This window comes from Pezoporus flaviventris, unplaced genomic scaffold (assembly GCF_033815535.1).
Source record: "Pezoporus flaviventris isolate CSIRO_AGI_PZ_B2104156 unplaced genomic scaffold, CSIRO_AGI_Pfla_v1 ptg000045l, whole genome shotgun sequence".
In the NCBI taxonomy this organism is placed as follows: Eukaryota; Metazoa; Chordata; class Aves; order Psittaciformes; family Psittacidae; genus Pezoporus; species Pezoporus flaviventris.
The window spans coordinates 23486993-23505426 of record NW_026892593.1 but is presented as its reverse complement, the minus strand read 5'-3'; the positions used below and the strand labels follow the sequence as shown (position 1 = coordinate 23505426).

General features: G+C 46.1%; 1 protein-coding gene across 3 annotated transcripts in view; it reads left to right on the top strand.

Annotated features, from left to right (window-relative positions):
• Positions 1-5191: 5191 nt before the first annotated feature.
• The window catches only part of FOXP2 (forkhead box P2), a 418353-nt gene continuing 405110 nt past the window's right edge, over positions 5192-18434 (top strand). The window contains exon 1 of one of the 3 annotated variants that reach the window (XM_061467685.1): positions 5192-5478. The gene's annotated coding sequence lies outside the window, so the exon portion shown is untranslated. The remainder of the gene's footprint in view (positions 5479-18434) is intronic. The other 2 variants (XM_061467681.1, XM_061467676.1) reach the window with 2 other exon arrangements.

Here is an 18434-nt window from a genome sequence, read left to right as displayed (position 1 = left end):
TATACAGATATAAAATAATTATTATTCTAATTGGCTTCTAGACCCTTCTGGGGCCTAAGCCATAAGTCATCTCCCAGGACTGTGACCTAAGCACTTAATTTTGGTTGTTCTGGAGCAGGGCTGTGCTATCACTTTGCAAAACAGGGGTTGAAGACTGGCTGGAGCAGGAGCAGCAGCAGCAGGGGTACACAGCCCAGCAGGCAGAATGCTTACAGAGGAAAGGGGAAGCTTGGGTCAGTTGCTGCTCTAAGGACTGGTTGGGCATTTTACCTAATGACAATTTAATGCTCAGCTGCCCAGAAGATGCTTAGCTGTAGGAGGTTGGTTAGGCTGAGGAAACTCATGAGCTTTTCAGCCTGACTGTGACAGTTGTTATTTTGAGTATTTTCAGAGGTGGCATCTTAATGAGCCTAAAGAATTTTACTGGCACCTTATCAGTGTTAACTCCTCAGGAGCTAAACATGGATTGGAAGATTGCAGTCTTAGATTTACATCCCTAATCCTTAGCAGCACCTTACAGGTCAGATGCCAAACTTTCCAGAAGTTATGAGCTGTTCATGTGACTTGTGAAGCTACTTATTTATGTATGTTTGTGATACTGCTCCCTGGATTATACTTTGGAAACTCACCAAAAGGTCTAGCAGTCTTAAAACTTTCCTCACCTTTGCCTAAGTAAGACTTTCATATATGCAAATAATGGATGGGAACCAGGACCCGAATTGTCAGCATGGTGTATTTCTATATACCTGGCCACAAAATAGAAAAAGAATTCAGAAAGATGTATAGGTCATCTTCATGTACAGATGCCAAATACAATGTCGAAAATTCTGACATGTTTTTCCAATACAGAAAGCAAAGAAAAGATTTGCAGAGTTTTTTACTTCCTATATCAAAGAAATCAGACTGGCATGGTGTAATCCCTTTGTTTCTGCCAGTACTGCTCAGGGCAGGATTCATTACAAGTCAAGGAGGACAATTTAGAGCAGCACACTTTTCCTTTTCTCCAGTAACTCATAATTATTTGGGACTTTTTAAATTTGGTTGCTGCTGTAAAGTCTATTGAATAACTAAAAAATGGAATTACACTTGATTACACATATATAAAACTGCAGTCAGTGCAAACACTGAAATCATCAGCAAATTTTTGAACACAAGTTTTTTACCAAACATTCCTAAATCAGTAACTGGTTGTAATGGCCTAGCCATTTCTCAAAGCTGAGAAGTGCAATGGGATTTATTTTCATGATGAATGTCAAATACCTTTCTCAACAATTTAGAAACCTTAGATTTTAATGTTGATTGAAAGAGCTTAACTGGTTATGAGAGGTTAGTTGACTATGCAGAAAGTCGAAAATTCATTTTCTTTTCAGAATAACAGGAAAATAACATGGTGGTCAAAGGAATGCTGAAGGTGTTTACTGCCTGCAGGATAATCCCACATTTTGTGAGATAGCCTGTAAAGTGGACATAGAGATTCAGAAGAAACGAGTTTCTCTCTTTTGACATGTCAACAAGCTAAAAGTGGAACTTTCCTTCTGAGTATCAACAGCTACTGGTAGGATACAGGAAAGGGAATTTCTCTGGGAGGAGAAATCAGACTGGGAAATAGGATTTGCATGAGAGCGTTAAACTGCCACCTTCACCTCACAGTATTAGTGGGAAATGCCTAGCGCTAATTACAGTATAAGGACCATGAGCACATGTAAAACATCAGGCTGAAGAAAGGCAAAAAGCTGTGAAATTTCCACACTGGAAGAGAAACAACCTCGACTTGAAAAGCTGACTTTTAATATTAAGCACTCCGTACAGCAACTCACTTGGATCAATACTTACTATACTACACCTGCCTTAAAATAGGAACTGTGATAAAATAATGATAAACTTGATGGTTTCCACCATAGGCTTCTGTGAGGATCCCTGTGTGCCTGAGTAACAACTGGCCTCTGAAACACAAGGAATGTCCCATCGGAAATACTCTTTCCTTCTTGATACTTCAGTACCAATAGCAAATTGGCATTTGCTTTTAAGCAAAGAATTTAGGAAAAGCTGAAGTCTGCTGGGGAGCTCTTACATGGACAAAGCAGGTACAATGTTTACACCAGGGAATATGAAATAATTTCATACTTCCGCTGAGGATTTGTTTACAGGTGTTGAAATCTTTAAGAGTAATCAAGGTTGCATTAGGATATCACAGCCTTCTTCCCAGATAACATTCCAAGGTGTGTTTTCTATATATTCTTTTTCAGGATGCAGCATCGCAGAGGACAGGTATACAAAACGGAATGGCAAGGTTTCTAGAGCGAAAGAGCAAAAAGAAAGTTGCCAGCTCTCATTAAGATTTATCATAGGTCTGAACTTTTGTAGTCCCGAAGCTTAACGACAGATGGTGGTGTAACTCCACCAATTTTGCAACGTCTCCTTTCGCTTTGATGTTGTAATACAGATTCCCCTCGGTTTGACTTCGGTTAAAACCAGCATTTTCTGATCTTTCCGAAGTGTCTCGGGAGCTGTGTGTGTGAAGAGTGGGAACGAACCTGTTCAGAAGAGGAGCCCGTTTGTTTTCCTGTTCGCTTTCTAAACAATCCTAATGGAAATAGCTGTGATAGACACCCAACGCTGCCAGCGGCATGGAGAAAACACATTAAATTAATTAAAGGAAGACGGTTTCAAAGCGGTATATTTCAAGCGAGAAATACAATTGTGTAAATGAAATCTCGAACCGTAAACAGGAACAAATAAAACACACTATTTTTAGAAAATTAGAAATCCCAGTTATATTTCATACGGTAATCGCCGTTGTAAAAGAAAAAAAAGTCGGGAAAGTGTTTATTTGTTTAGCTTTAAATTTGTGTGGGACCGGCGAGCACCGCCGAGGCATTCAAGCAGCTAAAGGCCGTGCGGTTCCTAGTGCGCTGTCGCCCCGGACAGACTCTCAGCGTGCCCTCTGAACGGAGGGGTTCGTGGAACAAAGCACAGCCCGCGCGAAGGGATGGGGCTAGTGGCGCTGAGGAAACTCGCGGCAGCGGAGGGGCCCGGCCCGACGGCGGCGGCCCGCAGCACGGCCCGGCCCGGCAGTGGCGGTGTGCCGCTCACCCCGCCCGTCCGGGGACGCCGTCGTCCGCTCGGCGCCCAGCGAAGCCGTCGGTGGCCGCACCGCTCTGGCGGTCCGGTGCCGCGGGCTCTGCCCCCAACAAGTGCGCGACTCAGTGTGTTCCGCCGATATCGGCGTTCGGCCGACCGCCGCGGACGGCTTAGGAAGTAGAGCCGCCGCTTCCCCCGGGGCACCCCTTCCCCACATCCCGCGCCCGCACTGGGGGTGAAACGGCAGCCTCCGTGCCGCGCATCTTGCGCCCCCGAGATGCTCCGCGCCCCGGCTCGCGGAGCCCGTCTGCAGCCGGAGCCTGCAGGACCCGATTTCGTTTGAAAGCTGGCGGGGAGCGAGGCGGCGGGCCCAGCACGCTTCCCGTCCACTGCCCGGCCGGCCAGCGAGGCGCGGAGCCACAGAGGGCGGCTGCCCGCGGAAACTCTGTCCCGCGCCGCCGCAGCCCCGAGGGGTGCGCGGCGCGTGTCGCCCGCAACCGTTGAGTTCGCAAAGCGGCGCGGGAGCCGCCAGCTCCCCGGTAACCCGTGCGGTGTCGGGGCGGGGGAAGGGGGTGCCGAGACAAAAGAGTGGCGAGCAGCAAATAAATATGTTTTACGACCACCCATCGGCCGCGCCGAGAGCCTGCCCCGGCGGTGAACTTTCACCTCGCGAACCCGGCCGCGCCCCATTGGCTGCCCGCGCCCCGCCACCGCCCCGCACGGGCCCCGCCACCGCCCCGGCCCCCGCCAGGCCCCGGACCTGCCGCCGTGAGCAGGCGGAAGGGTGCGCAGCGGGGCTGGGGCTGCTTGCGCCCGGGGGCCGCTGCAGAGGGGCCCCGCAGAGTTGCCGGAGTTGCGGCGGCTCCGCCTCCGCGGTTGCGGCTCCCCCCGCCCCACCCGGTGCCGCCGGGGCCGAGCGGCTGGTGGTGCCCGCGCCAGGGAATCGCCAGCGGCCACGGGCGGGAGCGGCGCGGCGGCGAGCGGGCAGGATCCCGCCGAGCACCGGGCGGCAAAGTTTGCGGGGGTTTTAACAACCGCGGTGCCGGTTAACGCCGACTGACGGCCGCTTTGATCCTGGTCCCCGGCGAGCACCGAGCGGCTCTCCCATCCCATCCCGTCCCGTCACACGCGAGGAGCGCGAGGCCGGTGTCTCCGCGCTGTGCTCTGATGGGCGCCGGGACAACGAACCTCGCGCTCCGCTCGCGAGCAGCGCGTGCAGCCTCCGCGCTCGCGCGAGTCCTTTCTTACAGAAGCACCCCCGGTACTGAGCGGCCGCGATTCGCGGCGGGTACGGGTGAAGACGGCACCGGCCTGTGCCCCTCTGCCTGCCGTGCCAGGGCTCCTCCATTCCCCGCTCCCCCACTCGGGTATCACTGTAAAATGTTTCTCCATGGGGAACCGGCAGCCCCGGACACGCGGAGAGTTGCGGGTCTGCGCTGCGGGAGGACTCCTCTGGGGCTCCTGCACCTTGCTCCGAAATGGCCCGGGGGGGAGAAAGAGGAAAAAAGTTTGCGGTCCCAAGCGTCTCCCTGGCAAAGCTGCCGCCGGAGCCAGGCCCGCCCGGCCACGCTGCCCCCCCCTCCACGCGTGTCCCCGGCCCGCCTTCGCGCGAGGCCCGCGGCACCTCGGGGCTGCCAGCACGGCACGGAGCTCGGCTTTGTTTTCCGCCCGTCTGCTAAACTCGCTGTGCCTAACGGGGCCGGGGCGCGGCGGGAGGGGCGCGACGGCGGCAGCCGCCGCCAGCAAACAACTTCTCCGACGGTGTGTTTGTTGACATAGCAGGTGAACCTGCTCCCCGCCGCGGCCACAGCTCCGGGCTCCAGCGGGGACCAGCCGGGGGAGGCACGGAGCGGCGCGGGCACGGCCCAGCGCGTCCCGCCGCACTTTTTTTTTATTGTTGCCATCCCCCTCCACTGCTCCCCCCGCCCCCCCGCGCGTTATTAGCACTTCTGTGCAGGCCACTGCGCGATCATGTGAGGGCTTCCTGCTCACTCCCCTCTCCAAGCAGCCGGTGTGTGCGGCGCGGTTTTCTTTCCTTCTCTTCCCCCCCCCCCCCCCCCCTCTTTTTTTCGCATTCCCAACAAAACACATACACACAGCGGCGCACCCCGCACACTCCGCGCTCGGGCGGACCCGCAAGCCGAGGCAGGGAGCGCGGCACCGCACCGGCAGCGCCAGGCACCGCAAAGCAACGGCCGGCGAGGCGCGAGGCAGCACCGCTCCGCGCGCGCGGAACACACCGCGCGCCCGCCCGCCCCCCGCTCCCCCGGCCCCGCGCGTCCCGGCGGCGGCTCCGCCCGCAGAGACTTTGCATGTGCGCGCGGCGGCGCGCGGCTCCGGTCGCCCTTTTCTCTCGGTGTCAGCTCGCCGGGACGCCCTGCACGGTGTCTCCTCCCGGTAAGTGCTATTTCCCCCCCCTCCCTCCCGCTCCCCGGTGTGACTTGCTGATTCCGCCCGCTCACCCCCTCCCGCCGCCGCCGCTCACTGACTTGCTGCCGGCTCGGGAAAGTTTGGCCGCGGCTGGCGCGGCCGCGGGAGTGACATGTGTCAGGTCTGCCGGCGCCCGGGGGCACGGCTCCCAAAAATGCACCGCGGGCGGGGACCCGGGAACGCCTGTGTCCCGGCCGGAGTTCGTGCCTCTCCTGCCCAGCCCCGCGTACCGGGCCGGCCGGGGGAGCGGGGCGGCGGCGGCTCACCCAAAGCTGCGGGGCTCCCTAGGCTGGCAGCGCGGGAGCCACCCTCCCGCCGCGCAGGGCCGCGAAACGCGCGACACCACCCCCCCCCCCCCCCCGGAGTAATTGAAAACAAACAACCTGTAGCCTCGCCGTACGGGTACAGAAGTGCGAGGCGGGGAGGGCTCGGGGCCGGGCTTCTGAGGAACGTGTGCCGGGGAGGCTCGGACGTCCGCGCCTCGCCTCCCCCGTTGTGGGTTTTTTTTTTTTCTTTTTCCTCTTTTTATGTTTTTGGTTTTTTTTTCTTCTCTTCCCCGAGACCTCCCCAGCAGACAGCCCGGGTGAAGAAACGTGTCACGTTTCTCTTTGTGTGCTGCCTGCCTGCCTGCCGAGGGAGCGGCGCACCCCGGCCCCCGCCTCCCTCCCGCCCGCCCCGCGCAGGGGCCGCCGCTCTCGCTCCCGCTGCCGGCCGCCCCCTCGGGGCCGAACCGGGGCGCCCCCGCTGGCGCGGGCGGAAACCGCAGGGGCGCGGTGTGCCCGCTGGGCATCCCGCCAGTGTGCGGGCTGACCCCCCCCCCCCCCCTTCGCTTGCACCGTCCCAAAAGACAAATAAAAGCCCAAACCCAATAATAATGAATAATGTCAGAGCTGCGGAGCTCCGGAGATGGCCATTGTGGCCATTGTGCAGGGGCCTCCCCTTTATTCGGTTCTCTAAATTGAAAAGACTGCAGGACTAGGAAAGTTTGGGAAGTTTAATTTTTAAGACTGGGGAGAGGCAGAGGCCAGTGGCTATCAAGCACACTTGGTGATGCTTTTCCAGTCAGGAGCAGAGAGGGGAGGGAAGGACGAGCATGGGTGCAGACTGTGGAGCTCTAGGCCTCCCATAACCTTCTGTAGAGACGTTTGCTGCCCATGGAGGTTGCATACGGAAAGTGAAGGTGAAGGCAGTCCATTGAGGCAGTTTTGCTCCCTTCCCTGCAGCTGGGCTTTTGCCAGGTTCAGGGTCAGGTTTGGGAGTCTGCTGGCCCACTTCCCTGCGCAGCCATGGCCGAGCGTGCTGACCACATCCAGGAATGGGATTTCTGGCAGAGGTGTAAAGCCTGGGCTGTGTTCAGGCAGTTGGTACAGGCAGGAAAACATTCAGCTAAAACTTGTGAGAGTAGTCCAGACAGAAAGAGGGCTGCCAGTGTGTGCTCTGGGGAAAAATAATCTCAGCAGTAACCAACCTCAGTTTCTAGTGTCGTCGTCTGTATGTAAGGAGTGCAGAGCTGCTGGCAGAGGAACAGGCAGTAGTCTCCACCTGGGAATCTGCTCTTAGAAAGCCCTGTTTATGTACTTTCTCACAGAGAGAAACACAGAAGTTCCCCTTCCAAAGAGGATTTCCCCGTGTCTCTTCCCTGCATAACAGCTCCTGTCTGAAACTTGCTTGAGGGAGCAGGAATCTGTCCGTTGACCTCAGTAAGAACGGCTCCATTGACTGCATGGGCTTGGATCAGGCTCTTGGAAATTTCATTCAAATGTGGGACTAGGAAGTGGTGAACGGTGTCTGTGTACCCACCTTAGTTTGTGTGTGTAGGGGGGGAGAAGTCAGAGGCAAAGTTTTTAGAGATTCTCACTTTTTTTTTTTTTTTTTCCCTGATGCTAGGTAATTTAAAACCATTAAGGAAAAACATTAGTGCTAGTAATACTACTCTGAAGAAAATATGATTAATTATTAAATCGGTTTCTCTAATGCTACACTAAACCTTTTTGAGTGAGATATAGTTTTTAGTGTTTGAATTAGTATTTATTTTTAATTTAAGGTTTTTCCTGACTATAATATTTGTTATATTAAATACAGATACTAAAAATACCCCTGTTTTGCAGTAATATGCTATTTTTAATGTCATTCTTGCAAACAGGTAATGTTCTATAGCATTTTTGTATACTTAAATCATTCCTTTAACTATTCAGAATAGTAGATTACTAAACTGTTGCGGGAGAGGAACGAGTGTTTCAAGTACAGCGATTCCAAAACCCATACAGTAACCTTCATGGGAATTGATGTGTCACTTAGTGACATACAAAAGATACACAATTAGACATTCTGATTTATTTTGTTAATATACAGCATCTGAAATACACTGCTTCATGTGAGGCCTTGGTGGTATATGCTTTAACTGTAACCTTGCCAGGAAGCTTAAGCATAACCAATTGGATAAATATTTGGGTATGTCTTTGTTTTTACTTTAACCTCAGTGATCCTTACTTTTGGTCACAAGATCTTTACTGCAGTGAAGTGTTTGTAATGTTTGAGAGAGGACAGAACTTGAATGATTTGTTGCTTTCTGTTTCGTGACAATTTGTGTAAAATTACCAAAGAGTCTATAGGTAACAACCAAACTAAGGTTTTTTTGAGTGTGAGGTAGAGTCATAAAAGTATTTCAAGTTCAGAACATTTTAACTAGTGAATACATGGTACTATTTTAAAGCTGCACGAGGGTTTGTACAAGTCAGGTGTTGAGTTTCATGCATTTTTGAGTGACTGATTATTTTTTTTGCAATCATCTGTTGCTTATACATTTTTTAAATGCTTTCTGTAATAGACTGTGTCAGACTATCATTTCAAGATTAAAGGTGTATTTGCTTAGAAACATTCCTGTCAGACTCCAGTGTGTTTTTAGAAAAGTTCTTGTTGGACTCGAATGCATTTTAAAAAATTACAGTAGCACAAGCTTTTTATTTTTTTTTTTTGTGTGTGTGGACTGATTTACATGAGCTGGAAGGAGCTTTTTATATTCTGAGGAATATACCTGATTCAGCATTGCATGCACAGGAGTTATTCAAGGCTAGTGGGCTGAAAACAATAGAAAACTTCTGAGATGTGAGCTGTGTTGTGGCAGTGTTTTGTTATGTGTCATTGAAAATGTCACTTAAGCACTTTGTTTTTCATCATCAAAATGTGAGGGCTGGTATTTACCTTTCTGATAGGGTGATTAATTAATATTTCTTGAACATTGAGTACTCTTTTGTTCCATCTCTATTTTTGCTAGGTTTATTTTGGAGAAATTAAATTTTGATGGTGTCTGGAAAAGAATGGTTCATGGGAGTCATCACGTTTTTTCTTTGTGAGTCAGATCGTGAAGAGGTCACTTGCTCATAGGGATCGAAAATGATTTAGGACATAGGTCACTGAGAAGTACCCATGGAATGATTTTGACCGGAGAAAATTGCAAATCATGGTCAAACTGAAAAAAAAGTTATCAACTTTGTTGCAAAATAATAATTTTTGGTACACTGGAACTGATTACTTGTTTAAATTTTGTGACAGCTAGTGGGTCTAGAAGTAATGCAAATTACCTATTCTTTTTTTCACAGCCACTGTAGCATAGCTCTTAACTAATCCTTGTTAGAAGAAATAGTTCTTTAGATTCCCGTTCCCTGTTCTGTTTTGACTTGAGATCTTTCTTGATTGTATATGTAAATTAGTGGCATCAGTAAAACTGGGAAAAAAAAGAGAAAAGATAATTGTAGAAAAGATTAGCTGTAATAAACTAGCCTCTTAAATAAAAATTAATCTTAAATTTCCAGTTACGTAGTTCATTGCTAGTTGTTCGGAGTTTTTTCCATGTTTGCCACCTTCATGAGTAAAAATGAGCATACTTAACCTTGTTGTAATCACTTCCAAGGGTAGTTTTAAATTTAAATTTCAAAACTTCTAGACTGGACAAAACCAAGGAGTCGTCCCACAAGTATCATTTAACACTGATGATCTTTTTTTCTCCTTTCTGAGGCTCTCAGGAGTTCAGTCACACTACTTTTTAAAACCTTCCAAGTTGTTTACAGCAAATTATAAGAGGCATCTATCCTTTGATGCAAGATTTGCATCTGTTTTGGCTTTTCTGCCCAGTCCATCCCCCCCCCCCCCCCCCCCATTTCTTTTAGGTTTGTGTTTTAAGGGCAAGACTGTGTTTTATGCCAGAAAGCTGGATTTGAGAGTGCCAGCAATAGTTGGCCTATGCTGTCATCACTGAAGTAGCTGAAAATAATCTCTTTAATGAACGGTTGCTACAATGTTTATTGGTTCACCAAAGCGCAGTTTGGGATGGTGTTAGAAAGTGAAGTTTGAGCTCTCACAAGTGAGTTATGTGTGGAATTGTGTTTAGTATCATGATTTCAGTTCCTATTCTAAGAAAAATGGAATTAAAACGTTAAGTACTCCGTATTATACTATTAACTATCTTAAGTCTTCTCAATAAATTGTAGAGGTTGTTGAGGAGGGGGAATAAGAACATTTGTAGGCTTAACTTTTTATCCGTTTAGTTAGGTGTTTCTTCTTCCTGCAAATAGCAATTGCGTGTCTGTAGCTGGAAAGGGTTTCACAGCAGTTTGTTTCTTATTTAAATGTGTGCGTTAGCCAGGCTGGCTGCTGAGGGGCGAGCCAGTACCCTTGGATACGGCGAGCTCTGCTCTCGACGTGCCCCGAGCACTGCTGTATTTTCTGCTTGGTAGTAGAGGGCTTCTGTGTGGCTGTAGGTAACGCAGATGACTTTCTCACTGATCAATCTACACGAGGCAGACTGGTCTAAGGGACAGGCAGCACCTTCATTCAAGATGCAGAAGGGACATTTTCTGCCTTGTCCCCTCTGCTCACGTCCCTGCTGCTGTGTGATGGCCCTTGTGGGGTGTGAAGAGTGACTGACTGTACCTCTCAATCACAAAACCCAAGCCCTCATTGGGGTCCACAGGTTTTGGCTGACCTGTGAAGCTTACTTGCTTACCAAGAGGCTCTAATCTTCTCCCTTCTTTCTGTGGGCAGCAGGCACTGAAAGTGAGTGGTGGGGTGTCTCTTTTGGAAAGTTTCCAGCCTCTTGGCGATTGCAGGGTCCACAGAGATGCTGCAGGTCCTTTGCTTACTAAGCTGGTCCTTTAGACCTCTGCCATGCATCAGACCATGGCTGTAAGTTACATCAAATTAGGTATTCTTGTAAATTGCTGATCTCAGTCTCATTTTGGCTAGTTTGCCTCCAGGATGTTGTGAGTACGACTGAGATTCCAGCAGGCCTGTGCCAACCTTGTCCCTGAGGGAGATACTCTTTACTATTGGGCCCCAAATTGAAAATTCATTTGAAGAGTGGCATTTTGAGGCTAGGTGATATACTGGTATATGTATAACAGATACATATATCTATATATGTGTATCTATCTGTATATATGTAACTATATAACTAGAAAGTTGTTGGGTTTTTGTAAGCACATTATTTCTTTGTATAAGTACTTACATTGTTATGAAAAATTTCCTGTATCTTTTAAGATTGATATTTTGTTGATGATCCTTTTAGAATGATTTGTTTTTTCTCTCACAACATGGTAAGTGTTTTGCAACTTATGTCGGCAATTCTCTCCTAAGTAATTTAAGTACTGATTTATTCCATTATTCAGCTTCCTATTTCAACCTAAACCAACATGATACATATTAAAAAAAAAAAAATTGTATTTGATCTAATTTAAAATTATGTATTTGGCCTAATTTGACAATTTACATTTTTGTCACATGTATGTGTAAAACCAGTGATCTTGGTGGATGCTACCACTGTGATTTTTGTGATCTGTCCTTTGAGAGAAGGAAGGAAGGCAGGAGGATGGCTGTACAAGTTTAGTGTGTTACACTGCTTGTCTAGCAGGACCAAATCGGATAATTCAGTCTGCAAACTAAGGAAGTTGTGTTTAGAGAAACAGTCTGACTTGCCAAGTTATTTCAAGCATAATACTGTGCTAAGGATCTATCAGATGCTGATTTTGATTTTGCACAGGAACAGTGAAGAAAATGTAAATAGGTGAATATCCCTGAACACCATTTCAATTTTGCCATTCTGTCAGTGCCAAGTGTTCTTGTGAAAAAAGTTACTCTCAATTATATTGTTGATTTCTCCTTTTGTAAGTCTTACTACTGCTGCTGAGGAGGCACATTGTTCTCCTGAACTTGTAACCCACCTAGTAAAGCAAGTGGTGGGTAGTACCTGTGTAATATAACCTGTAGCTGATATTTAACTGCTTGGAAATTAGATCAGAAACTGTCAAGCTTTACCACGTACAAATAATGTAGAGGAAATTTTAAGGGTTAGCGGTGGGAAGCCACAAAGGGCTTTGGAAAGGAGAGGGACAACACAGAAACAATGGAGAGTTGGGGAGCACTGTGGAAGGAGGCCAGAGAAAACATGTGGCTGGGCAGGAGCCAGGGAAGGCGCAGGCAGCACTGCCAGGAGGTGGGCAGCCGCTTGGAAAACGGGCTTGGGTTCGCAGAGGAAAGAGCAATGTGATTTTTATGTGGAACCTGATATATGAAATGCATTTTTTCACCTTCACTTCATCTATGGGAAGAAATAATGAACTTGCACACCGGTGTTCCACACGCAGTCAGGCACTCATCTGGAAGGCACAGGAGTTACGTGAGTTTACACTGGCTGCAGCTGAGACAGTAGAGTGCTGTACGCTGTTTTTTAAATACTAGATCTGGTTAATTCTAATGTGTGTCTTTGGATACTTTTATTTGTTGTTACACTGCAGGTTGATTTTTCATTACTGCAGATCAAAGTATCCTTTTCTTAGTGTGGCAGAGGAGGGATGGAGCTCTTTTGATGATAAAGGGGAAGAAAAGTATATGGAAAACAGAAGCTAGTATTTTTCAGAGTCTAAAACACCGTAATTGAAATATTTATGATTCAAGGCACTTCATGAGAGAAAACAGCCAGGATTGTGGTTTCATTACAGTACTTACAGTATTCTCATGACCTAAAAATGAAAACACAAAACCTAATGCAGTCAGGTGTGCACAATCTGCAGAGATACATGTATCTGGTGAACTGTTGTGCTTTCCACTTGTGTCATCATGTTTTCATCTTTGTAGAAGAGCGCACTTAGTTCAGTAAGGAATAAATGGCTATCGTCTGTACTGCACGGTGAATGGAAGAGGTGCTTCCTATCAAAATTATTTTTGATACATGGCAAAAATAATTCTTCATAGAAAATCAATTAATGGAATATATGGGTGCTAACACTGTAAAAATATTAGGATTGTACTTTGCTAAAGATGAAATGCCTTCGTGCAGAGATTCATTCAGACTCATTTGTTACCAATCTTGAATGCATTTAAATTACTTTTAACATTATGATGTCTGTAAATTGTTGTTGGTACGCAGTAACTGTCAGTGTACATTGAAGAATATGTATGGGCAGTAATTCAACAGGTAAATGTATTGAATATATGGAAGAATTTTTGCATGGTGTTACAAATCTTTGCACATTCTTTTGCTTAAGAAAAGGAATTAAGTGCATTGTGATAGAAACTCTTAACATATTTGGCATTTAATTCTGGTTTTAGTGACTGACATCTTGTAGAAGTGTTAAAGGTATGTTTAGCACTGGATGTTGTGACCAATCTGTTCTTGGGCCTCTGTGTATTACTGACCAGGAAAGGGTGTGACATACACCTCAGCAACCAGAAATCTGTGAGTTGTGATACGGCAACCCTTAAAACTGTTGAGGGTTTTGTGGGTGGTTTGTGTGTGTGTGTTTTGTTTTATTTTATGTTTTCTGTCTGGGAGCTGGGTCATGCTTTCAAGTCACAGTGAAGCCGGGAGTATGGTAAAACTGCCAGAATACTTGTCTACAGCTGCAGGACATTGCTAAAGTGGGGAAGTTGATGATTGCTCAGATGTTGTTCCTGTGGAGCTGTGCAGCGTTGGGAGCAGTGGGTGTCCATGGTTATGCCTGCACACGTGGCTGCACAATAGAGCAGGGCTCCTGTGTCCTTCCACAGCTTTCTGGGAATCTGGAAATGAAGCTTTGGCCTTCAGAAGGAAAATGAGTATGTTGGGTGGATTTACTTCGTCTCAGGGTATGGGACAGAAAACATCCTAAAAAAGATTGCAGTCAGTAAAGACAAAAATGTTCAGACTTTTGCTAAAACAGTAAAGGTGTTTGAGGAATATGATTCTCCTGGGCAGGAACCAACTGTGCTGGAGAGTGAGTTTTACAATATAAAAAAGATATTTTAAAGGGTTGTGATGGGAAAACCCATCCTTTAAAGTCTTCCTTGAAGAAATGAGGGGAGGGTGCTTCCAGACCAGGTTTTCATTCATTTCCAGACTGAGCTTGTGGAAAATGGTGTCTTCCTGTGTCCCAGATGCTGGTTGTCTCCTGGGGTGGCTGTGGGATCCAGAGGGGCTTGTACTGGCAATGAGGTCTGGAGTGGTGAGTGATGTAATAACTCAATCCATTGGCAACAGCATTCCGCCCAGCAGGACACTGTGCTCAGTCTGAGCTTCCCAGATCCTGTGGCATGCAGGTGCCCTTGTTGTGGCTTGACCTGTCTCAGACTTCAGGAGATGACATGCTTGATAGGATGGCCGCGTCCTTGTGTTGAAAAATCTGCCCCAATACCTTCAGCCCTGATCCTGACTTTATGTATCTGATATGAAGGCTCCATGTTTTGGCTTAGGCACTGAGTTTCCTTGATACTTTGGATGTGTTTGTATGTTCCTGTGAAAACAGGTTTCTGAGGTTGAGAAGTTATCTGCTCTTCAGAGCCACCTAGACTGAGGGAGGTGATGGACCACTTGTGCGTATTTAAGCCAAATTCAGGTCTTTTCAGTTTTTCTTTCAGTATAGTTTCTCTCACCATTTGTGACTTGCTCTCGGCAAGTCACTCCTAAAATGAAAAACCCATATTCAAAGTGATTTTTTAAACAGCATTTCAATATTTTAAAGGGCTCAGTTCCATGTACTCAGTAAATTAATCTTAAAAAGTACAGTGGTCAGGTACATCATGGGTGAGAACACAAAGACAAGAGAGAAGGACGTTCCTTAAAAGATGAACATAAATACTTGTTTCAAGTCAGTTGTATCCAACTTAATCAGCCAGGCATGACAGCCAGGCATGACATGTCTTGTGCTGTGGCTGTAGGGTGTTACGTGCCACATGATCAGCCCTAATATGCATATGCAGCAAGTGTGGCATTTCCCAGGGGCTTTGGGCTTGCTTTATACTCAACATACGAACACCAGTAATGCGCTATATGTTCCTCCAGAAGGGATATGGCTGTAGGTTGGACCTTGCTCTTGTTTCTTATTATTTGGTTGTCACATGAGAGGAGAGTTAGTGTAAAGTCTGAGAAAGGTGGCGGATAGAGCAAACTACGTGATACTTGAGTGGTCCTCCTGAGTTGCAGGCTGGGCACTTGTATTTTAAATCTCTGTGTGACTCAGTGGAAGAATACATTTATATTACTTGGTTATGAGTAGAAATGGAACCTGTTGTGCTGGACTTAACTAAAGTGCCTTTTTAACTTACGTTTCAGTACCTGTCTTCGGTAGCTAGAATGAAATTTTAAGCTTAAACTAGTAGCCTTCTTATACATAAGTACCTCTACACTTTGTGAATCAATAGAGCTTATATCCAAACCTCTAATTATACCTATGTATCATTTAAATACAGTTTTATAAACAGGTTTCTGTACCCAGTGGCTGCCATTTGGGTCTTTCTTGTTAGAACTACGTTACTGTCAGAATAGGGAAGACACCATGTTTTCAAGTCACCATTAGGCATAAAATTCTGTTGCAAATTCTCTTACCAACAAGATTTCCTTTAGCTGAATTTCTCTTCATCTAAGTCACAGATGAGTGGGAGCAGAATGTGACCACAAACTTAAAATATCTTTCTCATTGTCACCTGCAATATTACCATAATTGGACCTAAGGAATCTGAAGTTGCACAGTATTTATGTTGCAATTCAAACTGACACAGCCTGGAATGCTTTGGTAGCAAAACAAGACACAGACCCAAGTTTGTGCTGCATGCTTGGGAGGGGGTGAGCTGCTCCTCTTGGAGACCTCCTTCCATGGGGAGGTCCTCTGGATCCCCTTCTTCACTGTGAGCTGGGGGAGACTTTCCTGGTGGCAAGGTGAGTGCTCAGAGCCTGCCTCATGGTGCGCATAGGTGATGGTTTGGGTCAGACTGCGAGGACGGCTGCTTTGCTAAGCCAGGGGGCTGTGGTAAGAGATTGCAGCTTCTTTGAGGCTTGCTGATTGGGATGGGCTCTTTCTCCTTTTCTTTTTACTCCCGACACTTAGGGGGGCCCTTTGTTGGGAGGAGTTGTTTGGAAGAAACATTTCTAGTGTGTTTACTTTCCTCTGACAGATGGAAATAGTGAGTCACCATCCAGTGTCACTTCTACTGCTCAGATCGCTGTAGGCACAGTGAAAAAATGTTTTGCTGTGCTGCTGCTCAGGTAGGCTCTGCAACAGCTGATGAACCTGACCTATTACTCCTGGCATTCACTGGCAAACTCAGTACAGTATATTTGCCTGTGACTGACATGCTTAGATCTATGGCCACAAGATAACTGGTCAGCTCCTCCAGCCTTTACCTTTAGCATTGGCTTTAACCCCTCAGGGCTCAGCTGCTTGCGACATTTAAAGCATGGCAAGGAGGTTTATAGCAGAGATTTGACTCAGCAAGACTTGTGCTAACTCTTGCTGAAGATATGAAATACAATTTGTAGCTTATAATTGCTGCCTAATATGATCTTAGACCCTTACTTAAAATCCATTTAACTGATACTGTACTTTCTTTATAAGGTTATTATTGGGAGCTGACCTTTTCTTGTGTTGTGGTTAAATGTACAATGTAATAGGGGTGTTTTTTAATGTGTTTAAGAGTTGGAAGATGTGTTAGAGGTAACCTTTATGTGGAGAGTTTTATATAGTTGTAGTAAGGAGACTGATATTAAAATCCTGCACGGTAGTACCATCTGAATGTAATTTGTTCTTATTGTGTTTTGTGTGTGCCTGATAGGGGAAGGTGGTACAATATATTAAAGAAATCTGTTTTGTCCTCCAGTATCTTTCTTAGTGATAATTATTAACCTAGTGCAAATTACTGTCTCCAGAAAGTTTTTGTACTTTGATGCATACAAAAATACAAAAAGCATATTGGATACAATAGATAAATCACAATTCTTTCTTCCCTTACAGTTCAAGGAGAGCAACCTAAACTCAAGAGTTTAGGCACAGGGATCACTAGTTTATAATGGATTTAAAGATTAATTTTTCTCAATGACAAATGTTTGCTCATATCTATGGATATTACTTCATCTGCTTTGGATTGCATTATAGAAATGTAGGTGTGTTTGGAGTTGTAGTTGAAGTATTTCTGTTGATGTGATTGTTCCTTTTTAACCACATATCTAAGTATATGTGTAGAATTTGGTGTCGATGGAAAGGATTTCAGAACTTGTCTCCCTGCACCCTTCTCAAAAATGCTTTAAACAGTGGTGAAGGCAGTAGAGGTTGATACCAGAAAATAGTTCAGGATTTAAAAAACCCAAACCCAACATACTGCTTAAGCAGAGAAAGGTAAGATATGTTGCAAGTATGAACAGCCCTTGCTGGGATTTGCATTTTCCCACTGTTAGTGTAGAAAGCACCTTTCCCACTGTTCAGCCCGTTTATTTTTCTTTTTTCCTGTTTTATTTTTCTCTTTCATTGCCCTTCCCGTTTGCCTCAAGGGGGCATTGTGGGTTGGAGAGGGGGAGCAGGTTTTGCCACATGTCAGGCTATTTGCCTATAACTGAAAAATTCTTGTTTTTTGCGTTCTGTAAAGTGCTGTCAAGGGTGAACACATCAGTAGGGAGGTAGTGGGCAAGAATGGCCTTAAGAGAAACAAACATTTTTTATCTTAAGTAGGTGGGGAAGGGGGCAGCAGTCACTGCTCAAGAGGTTGAAATTAACTGTTTTTAACACTGTGAAGAATGATGATGATGTAGACAAAGTTCCATCCTAAAATTTATAATTCTTGGCTCAGATGTAGACTTCTTGTGTAACTTTATGATAGAGTTGCTTAATCTCAGTGCAGTAAAGATAAATTCATTAATGGTTATGAGGTGTTGATATAATTAAATAGAGAATGCCAGTAAATTGCTTTCTGAAGCTCAATGACTGTAAACTCTGATCTTCTAATTTAATCTATCTGCCGCTTCCCATTCACTTGCTGAAAGGCTTTGAAGGCTGAGAAATTAGCCCTACTCCAGGCACAGTAGCTGTGAGAACTAAACTGAGGTAAACCGAGTTCTCTAAAGGGAAATCCATGGATGAGGACTGGAAGTCATTCCTCAGTGTAAGTTAAGACTGGATGGACAAAATAGAGCAGAAGCAGGTTTTACAGTGCCTGTCATTTTCAGAGATTTCTGTTTCTGTCTGCCTGGATTTGTACCAGTTTGTAGTAGCCCTGACACAGAGAGGAAAAATTAAGAAGATAATGACACAATGAAAGAGATACTGTCTAAATAAGAAGAATTAGTTAAGTCCATGTCTTTTGGTGGTGTTGCAGTATTGCTCACATCTAGCTTTTTGGTTGGTCTAAACAAATGTTATCATTCTCTCAGTAGGCAGTGCATTTTCTTTGTGAATTATATGTGTGCAGAAATGATTTCTGTGAGAAATCAGATACCTCTGAAATCAGCCTTGCTCACAAAGGGTAGTTTAACTGCATGAGGAAAGCATTCACTTTATACTTTTAGCCTGAGCTCTTAAGGATAGAAATATATGGGAAAATGCATTCTCTAGGAAAATGCCAGTGATTTTTCTTGGTGGGTTGTTTTCTTTGTGCAGGGTGTTCCTCATCTAGCACACTGTTTTCTGTTA